The sequence below is a fragment of the Salvia miltiorrhiza genome, chromosome 3, assembly GCF_028751815.1.
Source record: "Salvia miltiorrhiza cultivar Shanhuang (shh) chromosome 3, IMPLAD_Smil_shh, whole genome shotgun sequence".
In the NCBI taxonomy this organism is placed as follows: Eukaryota; Viridiplantae; Streptophyta; class Magnoliopsida; order Lamiales; family Lamiaceae; genus Salvia; species Salvia miltiorrhiza.
Genome location: NC_080389.1, coordinates 2,105,448 through 2,130,747, shown reverse-complemented (window position 1 = coordinate 2,130,747; position 25,300 = coordinate 2,105,448). Strand labels below are relative to the sequence as shown.

General features: G+C 35.8%; 1 protein-coding gene and 3 long non-coding RNA genes across 4 annotated transcripts in view; 1 reads left to right on the top strand and 3 right to left on the bottom strand.

The window, feature by feature from the left end:
* The window catches only part of LOC131016821 (putative late blight resistance protein homolog R1C-3), a 629,159-nt gene that overhangs the window by 421,851 nt on the left and 182,008 nt on the right, over positions 1-25,300 (bottom strand). The window lies entirely within an intron of this gene.
* LOC131017003 (uncharacterized) lies at positions 5,995-7,191 on the bottom strand. Its single transcript, XR_009099311.1, has 2 exons — positions 6,582-7,191; positions 5,995-6,288 (listed from the first exon to the last, which is right to left on the bottom strand). It is a non-coding gene; the product is annotated as an uncharacterized LOC131017003 (long non-coding RNA).
* On the top strand, positions 12,719-15,071 carry LOC131017025 (uncharacterized). The gene is made up of 3 exons (XR_009099337.1): positions 12,719-12,837; positions 14,226-14,286; positions 14,840-15,071. It is a non-coding gene; the product is annotated as an uncharacterized LOC131017025 (long non-coding RNA).
* LOC131017031 (uncharacterized) lies at positions 21,370-24,499 on the bottom strand. The gene is made up of 3 exons (XR_009099347.1): positions 24,365-24,499; positions 22,224-22,288; positions 21,370-21,628 (listed from the first exon to the last, which is right to left on the bottom strand). It is a non-coding gene; the product is annotated as an uncharacterized LOC131017031 (long non-coding RNA).

Genomic DNA, 25,300 nt, shown 5'->3' with positions numbered 1-25,300 from the left:
AAAGAACGAAAAAAGAAGAAGAAGTGGAAAGATGAAATCTTATAATGTCATTTCTATGTCGTAGTAGTGTCATTTATATACATATGTTAAAAGTGTCATTTAAATATAAATATACTATTATTTATTAATATTATTTAGATATATTAAAAATTTCATTCATATATAAATATAGTATCAATAATTAATGTAGATAGTATAATTTAATAATAGAATTAGTATTGTTATACATAATTAAAAGTGTAATTCAAATAAAAATATAGTATCATTTAATAATATAAATAGTGTAATTTACCAACAACAATAATATCATTATAGGATTAAATAGTATAATTTAATAATAGAATTAGTATTGTTATACATAATTAAAAGTGTAATTCAAATAAAAATATAATAGTATCATTTAATAAAAAAAATTGAAAATAAAAAAAATTAAGAAAGAAACTAAGAAAAGAAGGAAAAGAAACTAAGAAAGAAACTATGTAAAGAAGGAAAAGAAACTAAGAAAAGAAGAATAGGAAGTAGAAATGCACTGAATTAAGAAAGAAACTATGTAAAGAAGGAAATGAAACTAAGAAAAGAATAAGAAAGTGGAAATGCGTTGAAGGGGAAGAAAGAAACTATGTAAAGAAGGAAAAGAAACTAAGAAAAGAAGAAGAAAGTGGAAATGCGCTAAAGGGGGTGAAGCCAAACAAATGCGCTTATTTCTTACCAAAATCGGGTCAGACAATTTACGAATTTGGGCAGGGTACAACCCGGGTGTACGGTACACCCGGGTGTACACAAGATTTTGCCAATGAAAGAGGAAAGACCACTCTTGGTCTCACTCCTAATATCTCATTCATGGATGTATTGACACTTGTTGATATATAATTGATAAAAATTAGTGCTCCCTCCGTCCGCGATATCATTTCCACATTGTGGACGGCGCGGGTTTTAAGAAAAGTGGTGGATAGTAGTGGATATGTAGTGAGTGGAGTTTGGGTCCCACAATTGTTGTGAGTGAAAGTTTGTGGACCCTACTTCTATAAATGGAAGTGGAAACGATATCACGGACGGACCGAAATGGCAAATGTGGAAACGATATTGCGGACGGAGAGAGTATATCTTTTATATAAAATATTTTAAAATATATATATACTACTAAAATTCTTATTTTTTTCATTCTCTTTAAATAGAGACCACTCTTGTTATATTTCAACACATCTTCAAATTCTTCAATTTATCTTCTTTACATATTAATTTGTTAATTTTTTAAAGTTTTTTATAATATTTTAATTTATATTTAATATTACTAAGATTATTACGATTAAAAATAATAATAAAATAATTATATATAATGTTGTGGTTGAGTGGTTGAGGTGGTTATTGATAAATCAACAAAAACAGAGGTGGTTGGATTAGGTCATCCACTAAGCTAGGAAGTTAGATGGGTAGTAAAATACTTCCTCCATAGTTTACACCAAATTTAAGGAAGTAAAAATTGGGTAGCAAACAAAAACAAGCAAAAATACTACTTGGGAAGTAAGAAAGTGGTGGGCCCCAAAACACATTTTTTAATTAAAAATTGTGATAGTGGTATATAATAATAATAATAATAATAATAATAATACTAATAATAATAATAATAATAATAATAATAATAATAATAATAATAATAATAATAATAATAATAATAATAATAATAATAATAATAATGGGTTTATACTACCTGGGAAGTAAGAAAGTGGTGGGCCCCAAAACATATTTTTTAATTAAAAATTGTGATAGTGGTATATAATAATAATAATAATAATAATAATAATAATAATAATAATAATAATAATAATAATAATAATAATAATAATGGGGTTTATGAATAGTTAAATATGAGGTAGTGGCACAGTGGAGAAAATATGAGGTAGTTGTTGAGGTGGCACACATGTGACACCACTATGGGGTAGCACCATAGTGGCTCTTATGATTAATATTAGTGATGTGGAAGAGAGAGAAATTAATAAAATATTGAAGATGGTTGGATAGTTGCTGATAAATATAGTCTAACTAAACCCTAGGTGTTGAAACTAAAATCTGAAAATTGAAATTGCAATGGCCAAATGCGTGGTGTTCTGTGTGAAGTGTAAATATATGCCTTAATCAAATTGTCAGATTTTTATTTAATAATTAACTATTTTAATATTATATATCAATACTCCCTCCGTCAATCAAAAGTATAGCACTTAGGGGTGGGAAAAGATAGGGTTCAGATATAGGGAAAAGATTGGTGTAGAGGGTTTCGTCTTGCTTCCAAAGCATACGTCGATTTGGAGGCTTTGCTTTGCTTCCAAAGTATGCGTCCAGCTTCAAGCTTTATAACGCCTACGTGGATGACTCCCACCTTCTTTCCAAAGTATACGCCGATGTGGAGGTATTCACCTTGCTTCCAAAGTATGCGCCGATGTGGAGGGCTTCACCTTGCTTCCAAAGTATGCGTCCAGCTTCAAGCTTTATAACGCCTACGTGGATGATTCCCGCCTTCTTTCCAAAGTATACGCTGATGTGGAGGGCTTCACCTTGCTTCTAAAGTATGCGCCGATGTGGAGGGTTTCGCCTGCTTCCAAAGTATGCGTCCAGCTTCAAGTTTTATAACGCCTACGTGGATGACTCCCGCTTTCTTTCCAAAGTATACGCAGATGTGGAGGGCTTCGCCTTGCTTCCAAAGTATGCGTCCAACTTCAAGCTTTGTAACACCTACGTGGATGACTCTCGCCTTATTTCCAGATCAAAATATAGCCGCATATTAATAAAATAAAAGGAGAAGAAAATTTGTATTAATTTTAATGTGAATTTGTAAATAAAAAATTAGTTATATATATATATATATATATTCAAATTAGTATATAAAATACTATATAAATTTATTTAATTATGTATATGAATTATTTATATAAACATATTTGTTGTTGTATAAATATTCCCTTTTACATTATTTGTATTTTTTATGATCTTTAAATTAGTTTTTTGTTGTTTAAATATGAACTTTTAATAATAATTCAGTTTGAATTTTTAAGATCCCAAAATTGTTATATTAAATGACAACTATTAATTTTGTTATATTGATGATATAGTGTTATTTGCTCAAAATGAAATGAAATTAAATGATTTTTTTAGAATCTATAAATTTAATTATTATTACATATTTAATTTTTATTATATAATATTCATTAAATTTATTATATACTCATGATTAAATTGATAATATTAATACTATACATTGTTTTAAATCAAATATTAATATTTAAAATAATATTTTTTTATTACCAATATCTATCTCATAAATAACGATACTTTGGTATTTTTACATAATTAGAATTTTAAAGAATAAATAAATATATCATAGCCCGTGCATCGCACGAGAGGGCGTGCTAGTTGAATTCAAAGATGAGTATAATGTTATCGAGTATCACATAAGATCAAATCAAATTACTAATTTAATTTAAAATAGATCTATTAGTTTGAATATTAATATAATCAAATAAAGTTTTTATATAAAAAAAATAAAAATATGCTTACATTTTTGTATCAACATTTTTAATTAAATATAAATGTATAAATCGCTTTGGACTTTATTTATATTTATAAGTAATTATTTTTAATAAAGTAAATAATCTATAATTATATAAAAGCATAAGTTCTGCCATAATTTTTTCTCGCCATTGCATGCATTAGTTTATCCTCTGAGTAATTTAGGTCAGTTTTGTCTGATGAGCCTTGCCAAGTTCTGTAGTTTTGGAGCCTAAATTCAGACAATATTTTTCCAAAATAAATACTTTCTCTCTCTCCATTATGGGATAAGGGGAAGTAGGTGCGATTTGAGAAGATCTACAGATTTAGGGCGTCTAGCGGCGGCGCTCATGTGTTTGGGTGAAAACCCTAAAATGAGATATGAGTAATTATATTGTTGTGCGACTAATTAATAATTGGGCTTTGTTCACGGGTTTGATCTTTTCAGGCCCAAAACATATAATAATAATAAAAAAATACCATCATAAATTGTGGGCCAACATATAAGTATAAGTATAATTTAGCTTTGTTCATGGGATTAATGTGTTAGGTCCGGAGGGTCTCGAATAGGTGTATGGGGGGATACACCTATGGGTTATTTTTCTTTCCTCAAATTGAGGGATCTCAAGATAGAGATCAAAACGAAACTTTACATGCAAACTATGACGCCTATTAACTGAAAACAGTTTTGACCAAACAGGGTTGACAACTGATACTAAAGACTCTTCAGTAAGGAGTTATATATCAGTTAAGTTACTGGAACTTAACTGATGCACGTAAGGGCTTCAGTCGAGTTTGCTAAAACATAGATGATAACACTCTTCCTGACTATCAGAAGATAGATCAGTCAGACTGATATCATACGCAGCGGAAATAAACTTTGTTTCATAATAGCCTCGGTTGAGCACGTTGTTAATCTTAGGCTTCTCTTTGCAGTTATTCAGTATTCAGTTTATCAATTGAAACATCACAAGTAAGAATGTAAAACTGAAAGCTGTAAATAACACAGAGACTTTTACGTGGTTCGGAAAAACCCTTTCCTACATCCATGGTCGGTTGATCAGACCAATAATCCACTTCGCAAGTGCTTAAGAGGTGCACTGCAAACCAAACCGTGTGCTTGCCGAGTGCACACAACCGTACCACTGAAGAAACCACTTCTTCAGTACCCACACTTCACTCGTGTCGAATTTCTCTCGCTTAGCACAACCCGCGCTAAGACTCTCAGAGTCAGAGTACCTTCCTGAACTCCGAATCACTCAAACACTCTACTCTTTCTTTCTGAAAGGAGGTTTGAACGGTTGCCAACTATACTGCAAAGAACAAGTTCTTTGAAGCAAGTTTGACCTTGGCTTCTGGGTAAACAGAGGTTTGCCTAAGGTCTAAGAGAATGTATGTAATCAGCAGTGACTGACTTTGGCTTTGGAATTCTCTTCTTCGATTCAAGCTTTGGGGAGGTTAAGCTTTAGGCTGAGTAGCGATTTTGGCAGAGCTTCAGCTTATGTCGTTGAATCGGTGAAGATTGAAGTGATCCTCGAGCGCTATTTATAGGAGAGCTCTTGAATAGATCCGTTGGCGGAGAACGTCTTCAAGATTTCTTCCGTTGGAGAGCATTTCGAATTTGGGCTGAGACTTCAATCTTCGAGGTTCCTTGCTTGGTGGAAATGGCTCTCTTGAGGGACAGGAGATGTGACGTCTCTGATAAAGTAGCCACCAATTATGAATGACCTCTGCAGAGATAAGGAGATCCTGAGATCTCTGCATTTAATGCGGCTGTACTTTTGTGAGTACGTGGCTTCCTTTGAACGTTGGAAGTTCAGTCCGAGGAAGAATGTTCAACTGATACTTGACTTTAGTATCTGTAACACCCGGCATTTTCACTGCAGTATATACTATTAATATTATTTTCTATTTTCTATTATTTTAAAGAAGAAAGAGAAGTCTCAATTTTATGCAAAAAAACTCAATAAATATTATTTGGGCAAGTGATTATATGAATTTGTGGAGTTAAGCCCAATACTTTATTATTTGGGCCAAAGGCTATGTAGGTATATGGAAGAAGCCCAAATATTTCACGGTTTTAAGGTCTGATGGGATTTTATGTAAAAAGTCCAATAATTAGCATTTTGGCCAATAATTTTATTTGAATGTGGAGTAATCAGAGCCCAAGTTATGTACATGGATTCAGCCCAAGTTATGTACATGAATGCAGTTTTAGTGTAAAATTTAGGTGCCAAGCCCAACTCTTTTAATAACTTGCAGATAGCTAGCTTTATTAGCATAAGTTAGAATATTAAGTTGATTAATCCTAATTATGTAGCTAGCCAACACGTAGCCTTCAACTTTTGACGCAGCTCTTTCACAACCGCCTCAAACCAGTATATCCCAACTATGCCAATCGTAAATATACCAGCAAACATTCATCCAAACACAAAAATCTGCCACAATCAGTTCTTCCAACAAGCTTTCACAGCAAATCAATTCATCAAGCAGGTAGTATTCCTTTTCATACAGTACAATTCAATATTTATGTACAGAATAATAACCTTCACAAGTAGATACAAGCATAGTTGCAACAGTCCCTAACTCTAATTTCTACAAAACAATAGGAGTATGTTTTTTCCCCATCAAATATCGATTTATCGGTAAATCAACAAAAGAGAATAATTTACAGAATAAGAAAAAAATAGAAACTTGAGCTGCACTATCAAGAGACGGACTGCCTCGCCGGACTCGAATCAACAATTCCTGAAATAAGGAAATAGTTAGGGATCTGCTAAACAAGCTATTAAACTAGAAAAGAAAGAAAAGTAAGAGAAACAGAAACAGAGGAAGAAGAAGAGACAAACAGCAGCAGCCGCGAGCCACTGCGGCGGAGGCGCGATAGGCGGTGACCGTCGGCGCTGCCCGCGCCACGGCGGTCAGCTGTGGCCGCCAATAGCAAGAGGAGAGAGAGAGAAAGATCGAGACAGAGAGAGGGGTTGAGAGAAGGAGAAAGAGAACGAGAGAGAGAGCGGAGAGAGGGCAGCGAGGGAGCATACCTGAGGCAGGGGTAGCGGTGCGACGGAGACGGCGGTAGTGGCGGCGGGACTCAGACTCGCCGGAGGGGCGAATTTCAGGGGGAAGAAGGGAGGCAGAAAACTTAGGGATTTAGAAGTAGGAAAAAGAGAAGGAAAAGAGAGGGGCCGATCTCACCGCACCGGAGGCGGCGAGGACCGGCGACTTCCTGCCAAGAGAAGAGGAAGGGAGCAGTTTTGGAGAAAGGGAGTTCTGGTGTCTTCGTAGAGAGAAGAAAGAAATTAAGAATGAGAAGTATTTGAGAAGTCAAACACGTAAGAGAAGGAAAAGTGAATTTGGTTTAGGATCATTTTACTAGTGGGCCTAATTTTGGGCTTTGTTTTAACTAAAAGGAAATTATGTTGGGTTCCTATTATTGGGTTTTAAGTCTTGGACGAACTGAACTTATTAGTATGTTGATTTGGATTAATTAATTAATTTATGCTATTACCCTATGTATTTATGCATAAATTAGACATTAGATTATTTCAAAATCAGGTTCTTTTAAGAAGAGGAAAAGAGGATTTATGTTATTTCTAAGTTAATAGTCGCTTATTAAATAAGCGTGAGCAGAGTAATGATTAACACCGTAGTTATAACTATCGCGGTTTAAGTTCATATTGGGATTTGTTGATAAGTTTGCAAAATAGCAACTTGTCTTCATGCCAAGATTTTCAGTAGAACCATCACCTTAAAACCAACATAAGTATTCCTTATAAATCAAGTCCATATCATTTTCCTCATTATTTATTAGTCAGTTATTCATAATGAAGGTCAAAATACAAGGGAAAAAGGTGAAGCATTAGTTCAGAATCACTTGTGTCGTCAGACCACGATCAGGTGGGCTTTCTAAACTCAAAATCTGAAGTGCGCACTATTTAATGATGTCTACATGAATGAAGTTATATTAAAGTTATTGACTTGCCAAACTTTTATGAGTTTGTATGATACCTATCTGGCACCAGAAGTTAATCGAATTCGGATCCTGTTCTATCCAGATGTTAGACAGGATTAGTGTACACAAGGGACCGTGAGCTGATCTAGCATATCGGCCGGCCTATGACCGTGAGCCGGTTTAGCGTATCCGCCGGTCTAAGTCCGTGAGCTGGTTTAGCGTATCGGCCGGTCTAGGACCGTGAGCCGGTTTAGCGTATCGGCCGGTCAATGACCGTAGAAGATGGCCACCTTCTCGGCACACAGTTATCATTGCAGATATGGTAGAGTACAAAGAAGTATGTCTGCAGACGCATATGAAGTTTATGATATATATATATATATATATATATATATATATATATATATAGAAGTTTTACAGTTTTGGCGTGCACAGGTTATTTATATAAAACTCCTGTGTGATGCTTGAGATGGCAAGTTCAATATATAGCTCTAAGAGCAAACTTTAAAGTTATTTCGGCATGTGACCATTGAGTACCTTTTTAGTACTCAGCCCTGCATATGTTTTCTAAATATGCAGGTTAAGCTATGATGCAGATGGAGGCGAGCAGAGCAAAGCTTTTGAAGTATAAGTATTAAATTAGGCTCAGGATTCCATGTCTTCATACATGTAATCCACTTAAGTATTTTCGCTGCAACACTTAGTATATTTTACTTTATTGATATGTTGTACAGATTTTGAATCAATAGCTTTGAGAAGTATGTCACTTAAAAATTTGACAACTTGTCATTATGTATTGCGAATTGTCCGCTTTTGAGCTTTAGAAAAGATTGTTTATGATTACCAAATATTTTGATAAATTATTGTTTAAGCAGGTTAGTGATTTCATTGAGATCTATTTTCTTTTTCATTTTCTTATTTTATTTTCAGTCACACTTTTTCCCGACTTAACTATTCACTAGCTTAGGTCGGGCTGTGACAGTATCAGTCCGCTGAGTCCACGCGGCACGCATTAAGTAATCAGTTTCGAACTGATTCTTCAACTGATACTTCAGTTGGTATCTTCAGTCTTCAGTCTTCAGTCCTTCGTCCTTCAGTCTTCAGTCATCAGAACCGCAAACTAAACTAGAAACGAACTCTAACACTTGAGTTCAAAACTGTTCTAGTCTATTACAATTAAGATCTATGAATTTTGGTATCATCAAAACAAGGATTAGGATATTCCACAAGGTTCCCAACATAATGATATTTTATTTTCATCATATTATATTAATTGACTTGATCTTTTAATATTATATTCTAAATTTCAAAATCTACAAATATTATAAATTTAAACTACTTCAAAACCATATAAATGTTTTTTTTAAATTGTTATAATCAAATAAAGGAAACATCCCACTCACACTCTAGCCCCTAGGATGACTCGAACCCCCGACCTATTGGTTGGAGGAAAAACGTCTTACCAACAGATTGCGCTTCATCGTCAAAAATTACCAAAACCATATAAATGTTGCAAAAGATGTTTAAACAATGATGTAATGAATAATTATTTGTATTTATGTCACGACCGGACTTAACTAAGGATAGGTAAGCCGGGAAACCGTGACTAGGGAAGGGAAATTAGGAGAGGGGATAGAAAGGGGTGATAAATAATCATAAAGGATTTGAACTAAGATTGAGATATAATATGAGAACAAGTCACATATATATAGATAAAAGCTAGTAATCGGTCATGAGCATCCGATTAAAGTGTTTATACAATCACTTGAATTGATAATCCGACATAATAGAATAAATTGCATCATAATTGAGTGTTCGCAGCGGAAATGAGAACATGATACATGTATGAAGACATGTATCGCCAAGAGTTTATTTAGTAAATATGACAAAGCTCTGCACGACACCCCATCATCACTCATCACTGCTCAACCTGCACATTTAGAAATATATGCAGGGATGAGTACAAAGTACTCAGTAAACATATGCCGAAAATCATATATATATAAATAAACTGTAAATTGTCATGCCATTTCAAAAGTATAGCCAGAGATTTTTACTTATAAAGGCCCAAGCATACTAAATTCATTTGTGATTCTAAAGTTCGACTGATCAGTCTAAGTTCTTTTGTATTCTATCATATCTGAAGCTGTGTGCCGGAGAGGTGGCCACCTCTCACGGACACTTGACCGGCCAACCCGCTCGATGACTCACGGTCTCTGTGTACACTAATCCTGGCAGGATAGCTATCCGCTCAGGATCCGAATTCGATTATAAACTGGCAGATAGATATCATACTAAAATCTAAAACATTTATGGCAAGACAATAGTTGAAATAATTTCAATTCAAATATTTCTGAAAATAATAACTTGCTCGAATGTAAACAAGTACTTTGCTTGATATATATATGAAAGTAATGCCTACCTGGTTGCAGTGTTTTGCTACTTAAGATAATGATTCTCTTTCCTTAGCGCGATAGGTTACTCAGACGCTTTTGTTTATTTGAACCTTTTATAAGACGAAAACATGTGTTCGAGTGAATTATAGAAAAGATAACAACAAATGCAGTGAATCACAATTCACTCCTTTCTCTAACTACCCATATTTCCTTAAACGACTGTATCTAACTCATATACAATCATTCTTCCTTTATCGAAATACTTCATGTACCTTTGAGGATGTAGGAAATCTCATTTTATATTATTCATTTATTTATCTATTATAAATAAAGAATAATTCTATAAACATAAAATGTTTTCCTTTTCCCCATTTAATAATGCCAATCACCAATATATATTGCTACTATTAAAAGAACTACTAAGTCATTAATAAATTCTAAAGCTTAATTCCTAATGAAAATTTCATTGCGAGATTTTAGGAAAATTTGTAAAAATATTTTAAAATAATAAAAGAAGTTAACTATAAAAAGAAATTTTCGAGAAGATCTAATAATTTCAATATTTTAACCATTTAACAATTAATAAATCTTCAATAATTCATTTATCAACTATTCCATCTAATGTAATTCTACCAACAATTTCTCATGAAATCTTTCTCAAAATATTTAGAGAATATTTATATATCTCAGTAGCTCATTTATAAACTAAAAGTGATATTTTATCAACAATAAAACTTTAAAATCCTTAATATGAATTATTTTGAATCATTTCAATCTCAATAAAACTGTATAGACTCAACTTCAACTAATAAACTGCTTTTACTCCGAACTTGTATGGAGTCTAATTTTATATCAATAGAAACCTCTTTGAGTCTAGTTTAATTTTAAAAAAAAGTATGTTGCAAAACTCCAAGTATTTTAAGAGATATAGCGATTTTCCCATCGCCTACCAGATTCGGCATTTTCTGCCAACTGAAAGTCCAGATTTTTGAAAAATAGCAAATGTTACCAGAATGATCTCAAATTTTATATGTAGATAGCTAACACATATATATTCATACAATAAAAATTGTGAGAGCTAAATATTAACATATGGTTACTGAAATAATTAACCTAATCATCTGCCTCACGACAGTTTCAGCAGATATGTGCAGTAGACTTCTCGAATTTTTAAAAGGGTAGTAAACGAAATTAAAATGACATGAAACTTTGCACTAATGGAAGTTGTTCGCTGGGGTTTTCTGGTCGTTGTTATGCGATTGTGTTTAGCCGCGAAGGTCTACGACTTAGTTTTCCTCGTGCGAGGTAGATCAGGCTACACAACGGTGGTTTCTCGATCCTTTTTCGTTGTAAGGATAGTGAGAAACGGAGGCCGTAAGTTGGCCAGTGGCTAAGTCGGGAATTCGACATTGGCCGCCGAAGGATATTGCGGCCTTCGGTCAGGAAAATACAGAGAAGGCTTCGGCCTTTCGATTGTTGGATTTGGTAGCCTGAAGATGGAGGAACGAGTACACGTTCCCGGTTCACGGCCTAGTGGCTGGTCGGCGAAGAAACGGCCCGGCGAAAGGAGCTCACTTGAGCTATGGCAATTAAGAAATTTAAGATTTTCACTACAATGGAGTATTGCTTTTGCGGGAGTGAATAGGTGTAGTGATGAGTACTGAACTGATAATTGTGAATATATAGAGGAGCTTCCGCAGACAACAAAATTTAAGATGGTTGAAATTTTTGTATGGGTTGGAGGGGATTTATTGTTGAAGTTGTGCAGCCTTTGAAAAATATAGATTGATCCCGTAATGAAGGAGATATGTTGTAGAGTGTTGAGAAGTGATTGAGGAGAGAAGTATGCTATCTTTTGAAAATTAGTCTGCTGCAGCATTTGACAATTGAAATCCTGGCTTGATTTTCTTTTGCTAAGAACGTGGTTTTTGGGGGGTGATTAATTGCACAAAAAAAAATGTGCAGCTTCGAAGAACAATTGCTGCATTAATGATATGTTGGAGCGATTGAGATAAAGCCTGCTGATTTTGAAAAATAAGATTTGCTACATGCAGATATCTGCAACTTTAGAAAAAAAAAAGATTTCTGTAGTAATGGTGTATTGGAGGTGTCACGACCGGACTTAATTAAGGATAATTAAGCCGGGAAACCATGACCAAGGGTTGGAGATAAGAAGCGGGATAGAAAGGGGATGAACGATTGAGAAATAAACGAAGAAGAACATACTTAAACATTAACAACGAAGGGAATATTTACAACAAAGTTGGAGTCTTAATGATTTAGTCAAACTAGTAAGTTCGGATAGCTCCGACTTAGCTAAAATAACATGAAATTCTATTGAGAATTGTAGTGACCCACTCTTTTATATATATTAAATCCAGTAATGCGTGTTTATTATTTTTCATCAGTGAATGAAACCGGTTATTATCCTGATATGAATTCAGCTTATGATCATGAATTTATTTAAGCGAGATGGAACTAGATTTTATATTTACTTAATGTAACACCCCACCCATTTATATTAAGTTTAGAATTCATTTTGAACTTAGTTTTAAGATGATTCACGCCGGAATGAGAATTAAATTTATTTAATTCCAACAAAAATGATTTACAAAAACATTTGTAAATTTAGTTATTAAATTTATATGCATTGCATATTTATTTATATTAAGCATTTAGCATCTACACGAGCTATTTATTTAAGCAAACACTGAACAATTATTACAGTTTTCATAGTACAACCCGGAAGACTTTTTATTTTATTCAATCACCTACTTCCTCCCACCTACTCCCTCCCACACCCACCTACTCCCTCCACTTAAGTCATTTGGCTGATTCCACCATTATCACACTCCATAGAATCCCTTGAAGCCCCAAGAGAAGTAGCAAAGCAAGGGAGAGCGTGGAAAAACTAAGGCGTAAAGTTAGAGTGAAGGTTGTGCTTCGAGGGTGAGTTTTTCTTTGCTTTTTCTCAACTGAAAATGCTTTATGGCCATGGATTTTTACACATTTGTGTGCTATATTATGTGAGGATATGTTTTATGATTTTGGATGATTATTTTGGTAGAGTTTATTGGGTGAAAAACCGTGTATGAGGTAAGGCAGCGAATCTGCCATAAGCACACTGCTCCGGCAGTGTTTTGCAAGGCGATTCCAGCCATCCAAACGGTTCCCAAAAATTCCCAAATTAATTTTTTATCGTGTCTAATATGTTTTCTATACTATGGTAAAATTTCAGAATATTTAGAGCTCGCATGTTTTATTTATGAATTTTTAAACATCACTGCCCATCTGGAATACATTTTTGGTAAACCATCTTTGGGAGGCCATAAGTCAAGTTTCAATTGGTGAAAACCTTTTAAACTTGAGTATGTCACTCTAGGCTCCCGTATCTTTCTTTTGGCATCGGCCTCACCATTTTTAGTAAGGGAAACAACCGGTATAAATTCTTGAAATCTAGTTCTTATTCCTTGTACCATCCAGTAGGTTTTACAAACCTACGACTTTGAGGTCGCAAAGGCCGACTTAAATCTTTGATTCTCAAGCCTATCTTTCTAGTGAATATTCACTGACATGTTGGGAACTTACTTGTTCAGTTTTAGAATTTTTAGTGAAGCCTAAAGTGGTTTTTCCGATTTATGTTCTGAATCTGCCAAACTTGAACTCTTTTTGTGCACTTAACTTTAGACAATCATATCTTCTAAACCATGAACCTTCTTGGGGTAAATCCAACTGGAGAGTGTTACGCTCTCTCCCTAGTTTCCAGATTGACCCTTGGGGTTCCCAGTGGAGTTTTGTAAAGGGAGATATGAATTTTTAAAGAAAGCTCACTGACTTGGTTGTAATCTGGAAATCTGAAATTTTCAGATTTTTGCTTGTTAAATACCCATCTTTGAGAGGGCATATCTTGCTCGTTTGAACTTTTTTTCATTCGATTCAAATTGGAGAATGATCCTTGAAATGTCTAGTTTCCAGAATGTCTTTTGGAGCCTCATTTGGAGATCCGAGGCAGATTTGGTGTCTGTTGCAAAACAACCCCTTAAGAGCTCAAGTTGTTGAATTATTTTCTATGTATCAAAGTTTATTTTAAAGGATGTTTCATGAAAGATTTAGTATATGTGCGTAACGAGTTTGAGACATGTTTTGTGCAAAGTTTTTATGAAAATGAGTGAGTTAACCTAGATAAGGCATCAAGATAAGCTAATGTATGTAAAATGCATAATCCCTAGTTCGATTATGCGTTGTAAGTTCGGGAATAGGTTGACCCAGAGACCCTAAGTAGACAACGATTCTCGTTATCTATGGTATGTGCTAAGTGTTAAGAACTTGTCTTGTAGGAATTGGTTCACAGGACGATACTACAGCTTAAGATCGCCTCTCTTCCATACCGAGGATCAGGTGGGCAATTTCTTACGCGTAAATAAAATGCTATGCAAGTGTTATGCTTTAAAATGCAAATTGGATCTTCAAGTGTGGTATGCTTTATCACGCTTAAATGAGTTAAGCTTTTTCAGGCTGCACGTTAAATGATTTACGCTATGCTGTTTATACTATTTACGCCCTATGTAATTTACGCTTGATTACGCTTATTTACGCTTGAATGCTTTACGCTGATAAGTTTATGCTTATGTTTGATGCTTGCGTCTGTTGGGGGAGGCCTCCCTCAATAGTACGATGCCGTGACCGCTGAGGGAGGCCCCCTTCACGGCGCGATGCCCGTGTTCGTTGGGGAAGGCCTTCTCCACGACACGATGCGTGTTTATGATTGTTAATGATGAAGAATGCGCTCATGCTGTTTATGAATTTGGAAATGTTTAATGAGCAAAGGATTTGAAAGAAACTTATGCCTCTTATGCGATGTTGTGTTTTGTTGTTGATGTTATGTTATATGCTTGGCAACTGCCCACTAAGTACTCTTGTACTTAGCCCTTCGTTGTTTATGTTTGTGCAGGTTGAACTGTGATGGGCGATGAAGTGTTGCTGAGTGGAGTTTTTGTCGAACTTAAAGTAGGCTCAGAAAGGATACATGTCTTCATACATGTATCTCAGTTATGCATTCCGCTGTAAACACTGATTATTTCAGTTATGCCTTCCGTTGCAAACTCTGATAATGTTTTAGCCAAGCCCCTAACGATGCCTTTTTCCTTTTAAGGAATATAACGCGTATACAAGTTCTTTGAGTACCCTTTTTATGCGAACTATGCCTTTTTCCTTTTTAAGGAATATTTCACGCGTATTCAAGCTCTTTGAGTATTCTTTTATGCGCCCCTTTCTAAACCGCTTCGTAATTTCCCTTCCCCAGTCATGGTTTCCCGGCTTAATTATCCCTAATTAAATCCGGTCGTGACAAGTACGCAGCGGAAGAAGGTTCTGATTACATGTATGAAGACATGTACTCAAGAGTTCTTTGATATATATATATATATATATATATATATATATATATATATATATATATATAACTTCAGACAAAAGGGAATTCATGCTCGTCACTTCATCACCACCGGCTACTGCTCAACCTGCACATTTAGAAATACATGCAGGTCTGAGTACAAAAGTACTCAGTGGGCACATATGCCTACTATGAAATATAACATGCTTCGTAAAGTTGTAAATTGTCATGCCATCATAAACAGTACAACAAGGGAGTTTTTCATGAAATAAGCCCGAGCTTACTAAATTCATTTGTGATTCTTAAAGTTCGACTGATCAGTCTAAGTTCTCTTGTATTTTATCATATCTGAAGCTTGTGTGCCGGAGAGGTGGCCACCTCTCACGGACACCTGATCGGCCAACCCGTTAGATGACTCACGGCCCTGGGTGTACACTAGCCCTGGCAGGATAGCTATCAACTGCTCAGGACCCGAATTCGATTACTTAAACTAGCATTGCCTCATCAGATAGATATCATACTAAATGAAACATTTTATGGCAAGACAATAGCTGAGATAACTTAGATAACTTTCCGTTCATAAATTTTGTAATGAAATAACTTGCTTGAAAGTAACATTAAACTGATTTGATATATATCTGAAAATAAACCCACCTGATCCTCGGTATGGAAGAGAGGTGATCTTAAGCTGTAGTACCGTCCTGTGAACCAATTCCTACAAGACGAGTTCTTAACACTTAGCACATACCATAGATAACGAGAATCGTTGTCTACTTAGGGTCTCTGGTCAACCTATTCCCGAACTTACAACGCATAATCGAACTATGGATTATGCATTTTACATACATTAGCTTATCTTGATGCTTTATCTAGGTTAACTCACTCATTTTCATAAAAACTTTGCACAAACATGTCTCAAACTCGTTACGCACATATACTAACTCTTTCATGAAACATCCTTTAAAATCAACTTTGATACATATAAAATAATTCAACAACTTGAGTTCTTAAGGGGTTGTTTTGCAACAGACACCAAATCTGCCTCGGATCTCCAAATGAGGCTCCAAAAGACATTCTGGAAACTAGACATTTCAAGGATCATTCTCCAATTTGAATCGAATGAAAAACAGTTCAAACGAGCAAGATATGCCCTCTCAAAGATGGGTATTTAACAAACAAAAATCTGAAAATTTCAGATTTCCAGATTACAACCAAGTCAGTGGGCTTTCTTTAAAAATTCATATCTCCCTTTACAAAACTCCACTGGGAACCCCAAGGGTCAATTCGGAAACTAGGGAGAGATCATAACACTCTCCAGTTGGATTTACTCCAAGAAAATTCATGGTTTAGAAGATATGACTGTCTAAAGTTCAGTGCACAAAAAGAGTTCAAGTTTGGCAGATTCAGAACATAAATCGGAAAAACCACTTTAGGCTTCACCAAAAATTCTAAAACTGAACAAGTAAGTTCCCAACATGTCAGTGAATATTCAGTAGAAAGATAGGCTTGAGAATAAAATATTTAAGTCGGCCTTTGAGACCTCAAAGTCGTAGGTTTGTAAAACCTACTGGATGCTACAAGGAATAAGAACTAGATTTCAAGAATTTATACCGGTTGTTTCCCTTACTCAAAAATGGTGAGGCCAATGCCAAAAGAAAGATACGGAAGTCTAGAGTGACATACTCAAGTTTCAAAGGTTTTCACCGATTGAAACTTGACTTATGGCCTCCCAACGATGGTTTACCAAAAATGTATTCCAGATGGGCAGTGATGTTTAAAAATTCATAAATAAAACATGAGAGCTATAAATATTCTTAAATTTTACCATAGTATATAAAACATATTAAAAACGATACACAATTAATTTGGGAATTTTTGGGAACCGTTTGGATGGCTGGAATCGCCTTGCAATACACTGCCGGAGCAGTGTGCTTATGGCAGATTCGCTGCCTTACCTCATGCACGGTTTTTCACCCAATAAACTCTACCAAAATAACCATCCAAAATCATAAAACATATCCTCACATAATATAGCACACATATGTGTAAAAATCCATGGCCATAAAGCATTTTCAGTTGAGAAAAAGCAAAGAAAAACTCACCCTCGAAGCACAACCTTCACTCTAACTTTACGCCCTAGTTTTCCCACACTCTCCCTTGCTTTGCTACTTCTCTTGGGGCTTCAAAGGCTTCTATGGAGTGTGATAATGGTGGGAGAAAAGTTGTGACATGGGGCATAGGTGCGGTAGGACCGCTCGACCTCCTCTGGACTAGCCCATGGGGGCAGGGGTCGTCGTCGGGTGAAAACAGTCCTCGCCATCTAACAAAGGATTTTCTATCGTCAAAAGTAACACACGACAAGTAACTTAATGCGATAAGGTTCTAAATATCTAAAATCGGAAAACAAGTTCGGTTCGATATCCATAACGTGCAAAAACACCACATCATCTAAATCTAGCATTTACACAAGCCATACAGGTTCTTAATACTTAATCACAGATTACCAATTCGACTATCATATAGTTCTAGTGTCATTGTTTACCGATCTTAGGGCTTGTTATGTGATGACGATATACTCTTAGATCTAGCAACGAGCACTAAAAGTTTCAACAAAATAAGTTCAAAAGGCCAAGCCAATTCGAGATCTTATCGTAGAAAAACACTCGAATATTTAAGCTATGCCCACGCCATCAACGTACTATTGGCGTTCATTACGCTGCTCAATCTTCATGCTTGTGGTTTCATCATGCGACTCTTCGTGTGATTCCTCTTTCTCTATTTCAACCGTCATTGTTGATGTCATCGTAACATGAAGAAAAATTAAGGCATCTCCCTAAGTTCTCTTCTATGTTCCGTCGTGTGAGTGAGCATATATAACTTAATAGTTCTAAGTTCTTGTAATTCATACAATAGTCATACTTATTCATGCTTCATGCATTTCAAGTAATTAACATAATTAAAACTTGAAAGTACTTACCATAACCTCCGTTGAGCGTGAAGAGATGTAGTGCCAAGCTTTTGTCAACTAGTTTAAAAGTATATTGACTTACTTAATCTAGACTCATCTTAGAAGGAATGATTAGTACTCAGAGCAAAAGAATTGCTCTGATACCATTCTGTCACGACCGCACTTGCTAAGGATAGCAAATTCGGGGAAACCGCGACTAAGGGAGGGAAATTAGGAGCGGGATTAGAAAAGGGGCATGTTTAGCTTCTTGATGACTCGACTTGTATAAGGGAAACAATTGAAATTAACTAGAATTTAACGAAGGCCAAAAGGAACCGTACATAATATTATCCAAAAGGGGTACTCAACGAGTTTGAGTACATTATTAACTAATACATATTGTTTTGACAAGATAACATAATGTCTTTAGTAAAATCAGTGTTCGTAGCGGAATAACAATTTGAGTATATGTATGAAGACATATACTCTACTCTGAAGTACTCATCCTAGATTGACAAAAGCTCCGCTTGCACACTACATCCCCGATCACAGCTCAACCTGCACATTTATAAATACATACAGGGCTAAGTACAAGAGTACTTAGTGGACACTTGCCGAAATTTACATACATGCATAATATTTTATTGTCAAGCCTTTCAACAGTAGTAAGATACGAGGATTTTCCTTTAAAGACTCGTATTTACCAGAATAATATCATTTCTTTCATCATTAACCCACGCAGGCATTTTATATCATTAATCACCATATCAGTAACTCGTGCCGATAGGGAGGCCTCCCTCTACGGACACTATGATCGGCCAACCCGCTAGATGACTCACGATCACAAGGGTGTACACTAATTCCGAAGGGATTTGCGGTCCCATCCAGAATCCGAATTCGATTAACATCAGATAGGCAATTAATAATAAAACATAAAGCATTTAGGCATTGACAATATCATTTAAATTCATAAGCATAAAGTCTTAACAATTCTAATATATGGTTTTAGTTTATACGTAGAAAGCCCACCTGGTAGTAGAGACTCACGACTAAGCCTTAAATTCTGGTGCTTGACCTTTAATACGAGAAAAATAAAGCAAGATTTTAATTCGAGGAAATTCTCAAATAAATGAAGATGCGTATGTAATTATGCATGACTCATATTCCTTTTTATTAAATTATTCTGAGATGATAAATCGAGAAATTTCTAATAATAATCCAACTATAGGATTAAAGCTCGTTTCATGGGGTTGGATTATAAATCTTAATAACCTACTCATCTTGAATTAGTCTAACTCACTTACCAACTAATAATTAGTAAGTATTAAAATTAATCACTAATTAAAAATAATTAGGATTAATAATGAGAGCCTAAAATAATAAGTCTTATTGGGCTTAACTAAATAAATCTCATAGGATTTAATCAACTAATTAGTAGGAGCCCAAATAATATAAATTCGAAGCCCATTTTAAATAATTATAGGAGCCCAAAATAATTGGCCCAACAAAACTCAAACAGGCCCAATAAATTAAAGAAATTCGGCCCACATAGAATAAAAGAAAAGATGGCCCAATGAATTAATATCCGGCCCAACAAATAAACTGAACCAGGCCCAAGAAAAATAAAAGCCCAAAACTTCTCTCTTCATCCCCAACACTCGGTTTCTCTCTCTCTCATTTCTCAAAAAAAACGCTGCCCTCTCTTTCTCTCTCAATAATTCACGCCGCTACCTCTCCAAAATTTCTCACACAGAGCCGCTCAACATCTCCCTCTCTCGCTCTATCAACTCACGGCTGGAGCCTCCCCTCCATTCCTCAAACTCGTCTCTCTCACTCTCAATCGAACGATCTGCTATCTTCCTCCCTCGATCTCTGGCCATGGCGGAGCCGCCGCTAGCAGCAGCAACCACCGCCTCTCGCTCTCTTTTGAATCTCCTCCGGCGGAGCAACGGCAGCCGCCGCCACCACCCCCTTCTTCTTCTTCAACGGCGAGGAGCGCCGTTGTTCCTGCTACTCCGGCGACTCACGACGAGGCCGCCGCCGAATCTCCCTCAGCTCTCTCTCTCAAATCGGTGTTCTCTCTCTCTTCTCACTCGATCCAGCCGTCGCCGAGGAGTCCGCCGCCGTCTGGAGTTGCCGCCACCGTCGCCAGCTGGAGCCTCGGCAGCCGCTGCCTCTCCTGGAATTGCTGCCGTTGCTGCTGCTCTGGAGTTGGTGAGAGACGGCAGAACAGCTGCTGCCGACTGAGGCCAGCTCGTCGGGCTGCCTTCCTCCGAAGTTGGCGCCGCTGTCGTTGGGAGACCGGCGTACGCCTGCTGCTTCACCCGCGAGTCGCCGCCCACTCGTCTTCTCTCGGCCCGACTGAACAGGGCCGCGTCCCTCGTTGTCTAAAAGCTAAGTTCTTCAAGTTTCGTTCTCCTCTTATTCTACGAATTATAGGTGTTGTTGTGCTAAGTAAAAGGCTGTGTTTGTTCTATAAGTTCTGGTGTTCCTTTCTCTATTCGCTTGTGAAGTTTAAAGATGTTACAGAGTGCCATGTAACTAATTAATCATGCTCATTATCTACTGCATTTCTAATATATGAAGCTATGCTCTACTGGGATATGATATATGTATATGAAGAGAGTGAACTGAGATAGCATGAAATACCTTGAATGGTGCTTGGTTGGATTGCTGAATATTGAATGAACTGAAACTTGTGAATACTTTGGCAGAGATGGATGAAGAGCAGTACAAGTGTGGAATGGGAATGAAATGAGGAGGTTATATGCTTGAAATCTGAAACCCAATTGAAGGTGCTCGGTGTGAAATGCACACTTGTGCTAGTCAAAAATTGTGTAAATAGGCTGCTGGAGTTTGGAGTCAAAAAGGGTACAGCATAGGCGTGGAGTTGGAAGAAGCGTGCAGTGTTGGCTGAGCATGCTTAAGGAATAGCACACATAGACTTTTTTTTTTTTTTTTAAGTGTTGGTAGATAGGTAAAAAAAATTTATAAAGTGAAGTATAAACAGAAGCAATAATTCTTGTATTGGAATTTCTATATCTGTCACAGCCCACTATCCCAATGACGGGTTAACCGGGGTTATGACTTGGGGTGAACAATAAGAAACGGAAATTAAAGGGGATTTACTAAGTAACCAACATTAATAACAAACTAGTGGTATATATATATAACCACTTGGGTAATTCACAAATGAGTCTGCCATAACGACTAGACCCCAACTGAAAGTTAATTAAAATGAAGTAGTAATAAGTTCAAGTAGAAATGATAAATAAGTCAGAGTGTTTGCAGCGAAAAAAACGTGTGAGTTATGCATATGGAGATGCATACTCAAGGTTTCATTACATAAACATCAAAAGGGAAATCCGCTCAACACCGATCCATTCCATCGCCTGCTCAACCTGCACATTTAGAAATACATGCAGGGCTGAGTATAAAAATACTCAGTGACATAAGCCGAAAATACAACATGCATACATATATAAATTGAACTGCCAACAGTAACACACAGGGGTTTTCTTGAATGACCTGCGCTTACTAAAACATTTCATTCATTTTCATAAAGGTGGATGCGCATCCCATTTTCAGTCTATATGATCCATATCTGTCCTTTCTGTCACGCGCCGGGAAGGAGGCCTCCTTACCACGGACGCCAAGACCGGTCGCAAGCGACTCGCGGTCTCCATGAGTGTACACGTTAACCCTAGCTAGCGACCTTTGTCTAGCATAGGATCCCAATTGGATTTCCTTTAAAGTTGGCGAACCAACACAGATAGGATACATATAAAAACATAAACATTTTTGGCAGTCAATCATTTCATAAACATTTCATTTCATTTCATGAACATTTCATTTTCATTTCATAAGAGTCATTTATCATTTGGGCATAATAATAAACTGAAATTAACAGTTAAAATCATCTCATGCATATATTCGTATAAGAGGCCTACGACACGCAGGGGATCTCTATATACGTATAGTAAAAGTAATGCCCACCTCAATTGTTCTTAAAGCTGGCGTGGAGTCGTTTCTTCTTCGGCTTCACTTTCTGTCGCCCGGACCTTCATTGATGAAGAGTCGATAAGTTCGTGAAGAAATTGTCATAAGACAAAGTCTAATTCTACGTGCCTAGGGTATCTTTTAATGTTTTAGGGTTCTAGCATCCATAATTCGTTACATTAAAGACAGTCAAAAATCAATCATACCTCGTCTAATCTCATTCAAACACATAGGCAACACAAACACATAAGGCACATAAGAATCACAATCAAACATCATCAAAACATGCTCTGTTTTTACACTGACTCAACTTCAAAATTTAATCTGTTCTGACTCCGACATCTCCTGGACTCGAGACTCATACCGAAAGAAAGATCTTCGAGTCTAGTTTCATATAAAAGAAAAGTAGAGTCGAAAACTCCAAGTGGTTTGAGAGATATGACGTTTTTACCACGATCTACCATGTTCGGCAGTTTTGAACAATCGAAAACTTGGATTTTTGAAAAATAGTAAACGTTGTCAAACTGGGCTCAACTTTGGTGGATATCTAGCTAACACAATAAGGTTAATACCATAAAAATTTGGAAATCTAGATCACACAGGAAGCTACTGAAATGAATGACTCTTTCCTCTGTTCTCTGAAATTCTCGGTAGTAATGTGCAGTTTAGGTTTTGCATTTTAAAGAAGTATCAAACGAAGTTGGAATGGCTTGAAATTTTACCAGGGTACTCAAGACTCATGTAGGGACTTGCTATAAAATTTTTAAAGCTATTAGACATCGACAAACCGTCGATCACAGTAGGTCAGTAGGCCTACGAAATTCATATTTATAAGTCCTTAAAAAAATAATTTATATAAATCAAGAAATAAGAGTTTAATCCCAAAAATATTCATTAAAAGTCCATCATAATTTAAATAAAAGAACGGACCTCATTTAAAATAAATAGTCCCAAACTCGTTACGCACATATACTAAATCTTTCATGAAACATCCTTTAAAATAAACTTTGATACATAGAAAATAATTCAACAACTTGAGCTCTTAAGAGGTTGTTTTGCAACAGACATCAAATCTGCCTCGGATCTCCAAATGAGGCTCCAAGAGACATTCTGGAAACTAGACATTTCAAGGATCATTCTCCAATTTGAATCGAATGAAAAAAAAAATTCAAACGAGCAAGATATGCCCTCTCAAAGATGGGTATTTAACAAGCAAAAATCTGAAAATTTCAGATTTCCAGATTACAACCAAGTCAGTGGGCTTTCTTTAAAAATTCATATCTCCCTTTACAAAACTCCACTGGGAACCCCAAGGGTCAATCTGGAAACTAGGGAGAGATCATAACACTCTACAGTTGGATTTACTCCAAGAACATTCATGGTTTAGAAGATATGACTGTCTAAAGTTCAGTGCACAAAAAGAGTTCAAGTTTGGCAGATTTAGAACATAAATCGGAAAAACCACTTTAGGCTTCACCAAAAATTCTAAAACTGAACAAGTAAGTTCCCAACATGTCAGTGAATATTCAGTAGAAAGATAGGCTTGATAATCAAAGATTTAAGTCGGCCTTTGCCACCTCAAAGTCGTAGGTTTGTAAAATCTACTGGATGGTACAAGGAATAAGAACTAGATTTCAAGAATTTATACCGGTTGTTTCCCTTACTCAAAAATGGTGAGACCGATGTCAAAAGAAAGATACGGGAGTCTAGAGTGACATATTCAAGTTTCAAAGGTTTTCACCGATTGAAACTTTACTTATGGCCTCCCAAAGATTGTTTACCAAAAATGTATTCCAGATGGGCAGTGATGTTTACAAATTCATAAATAAATCATAAGAGCTCCAAACCTTCTGAAATTTTACCAAAGTATAGAAAACATATGAAAGATGATACACAATTAATTTGGGAATTTTTGGGAACCGTTTGGATGGCTGGAATCGCCTTGCAAAACACTGCCGAGCAGTGTGCTTATGGCAGATTCGCTGCCTTACCTCATGCACGGTTTTTCACCCAATAAACTCTACCAAAATAATCATCCAAAATCATAAAACATATCCTCACATAATATAGCACACAAATGTGTAAAAATCCATGGCCATAAAGCATTTTCAGTTGAGAAAAATCAAAGAAAAACTCACCCTCGAAGCACAACCTTCACTCTATAGTTTTCCCACACTCTCCATTGCTTTGCTACTTCTCTTGGGGCTTCAAAGGCTTCTATGGAGTGTGATAATGGTGGGAGAAAAGTTGTGAGAGTGGGAGAAAGAATGTAGTGGTGGGGGAAAAGAAAATATTAGTGATGGTAGGGAAAAAGATTAGTGGTAGGGAAAAGAAAATATTAGTGGAGGATAATGGGGTGTTACATTAAGTAAATATAAAAATGTGGTGTAGTAATAACCCATGTGTAAGAAAAAAAAATATATGTAAGACTAATCATCAATTAATAAAATGCTAGAGCATAAAACTCTTGTGATCAAAATTAGAATAAATAGCACTAACATTAGTGCACTCTCTCAATTTATAAATACATCATACGAAAATAATTTGAAAAAAATATTGATGGAAAATTTTTATAACTCATCATTCCTAAATTTCTCGGTAAAAATAAATAAATACATAAATTTTTTTTTTCGATTTGAAAACTCAAAATAAATCTTTGAGCTCCATCATTCTCTTAATGGACTCAAAATATATTTTGAGTGCATCATCCGTTGAAATAAAAATAAAAATAAATTATCACGTATGTAATCATCAAATTCACATAAGTCCGTATTTTATTAATGGATGCTGAACCCTAATTACCATAAGAAATCCTTAAATCAATAATTAAAAGTCTATAATCCTTAATAAAAAGTCGGGGCATTACAATATCTGTAATATTGTATTGCGTTTTTAAATAAAATTCAACTCCCGGGTTTTGTTAATATCGCGTGTTTATGAAACTACTCGATATCTGCTTCCTTGCTTAGCTTAAATTAAATCCATAGATTTAATTCACGGAGTAATATCTAAATTAATATCGTAGATTTAATTTCTTCACAAGCCGGAATAAATTCACGACTCAAGAAATAATA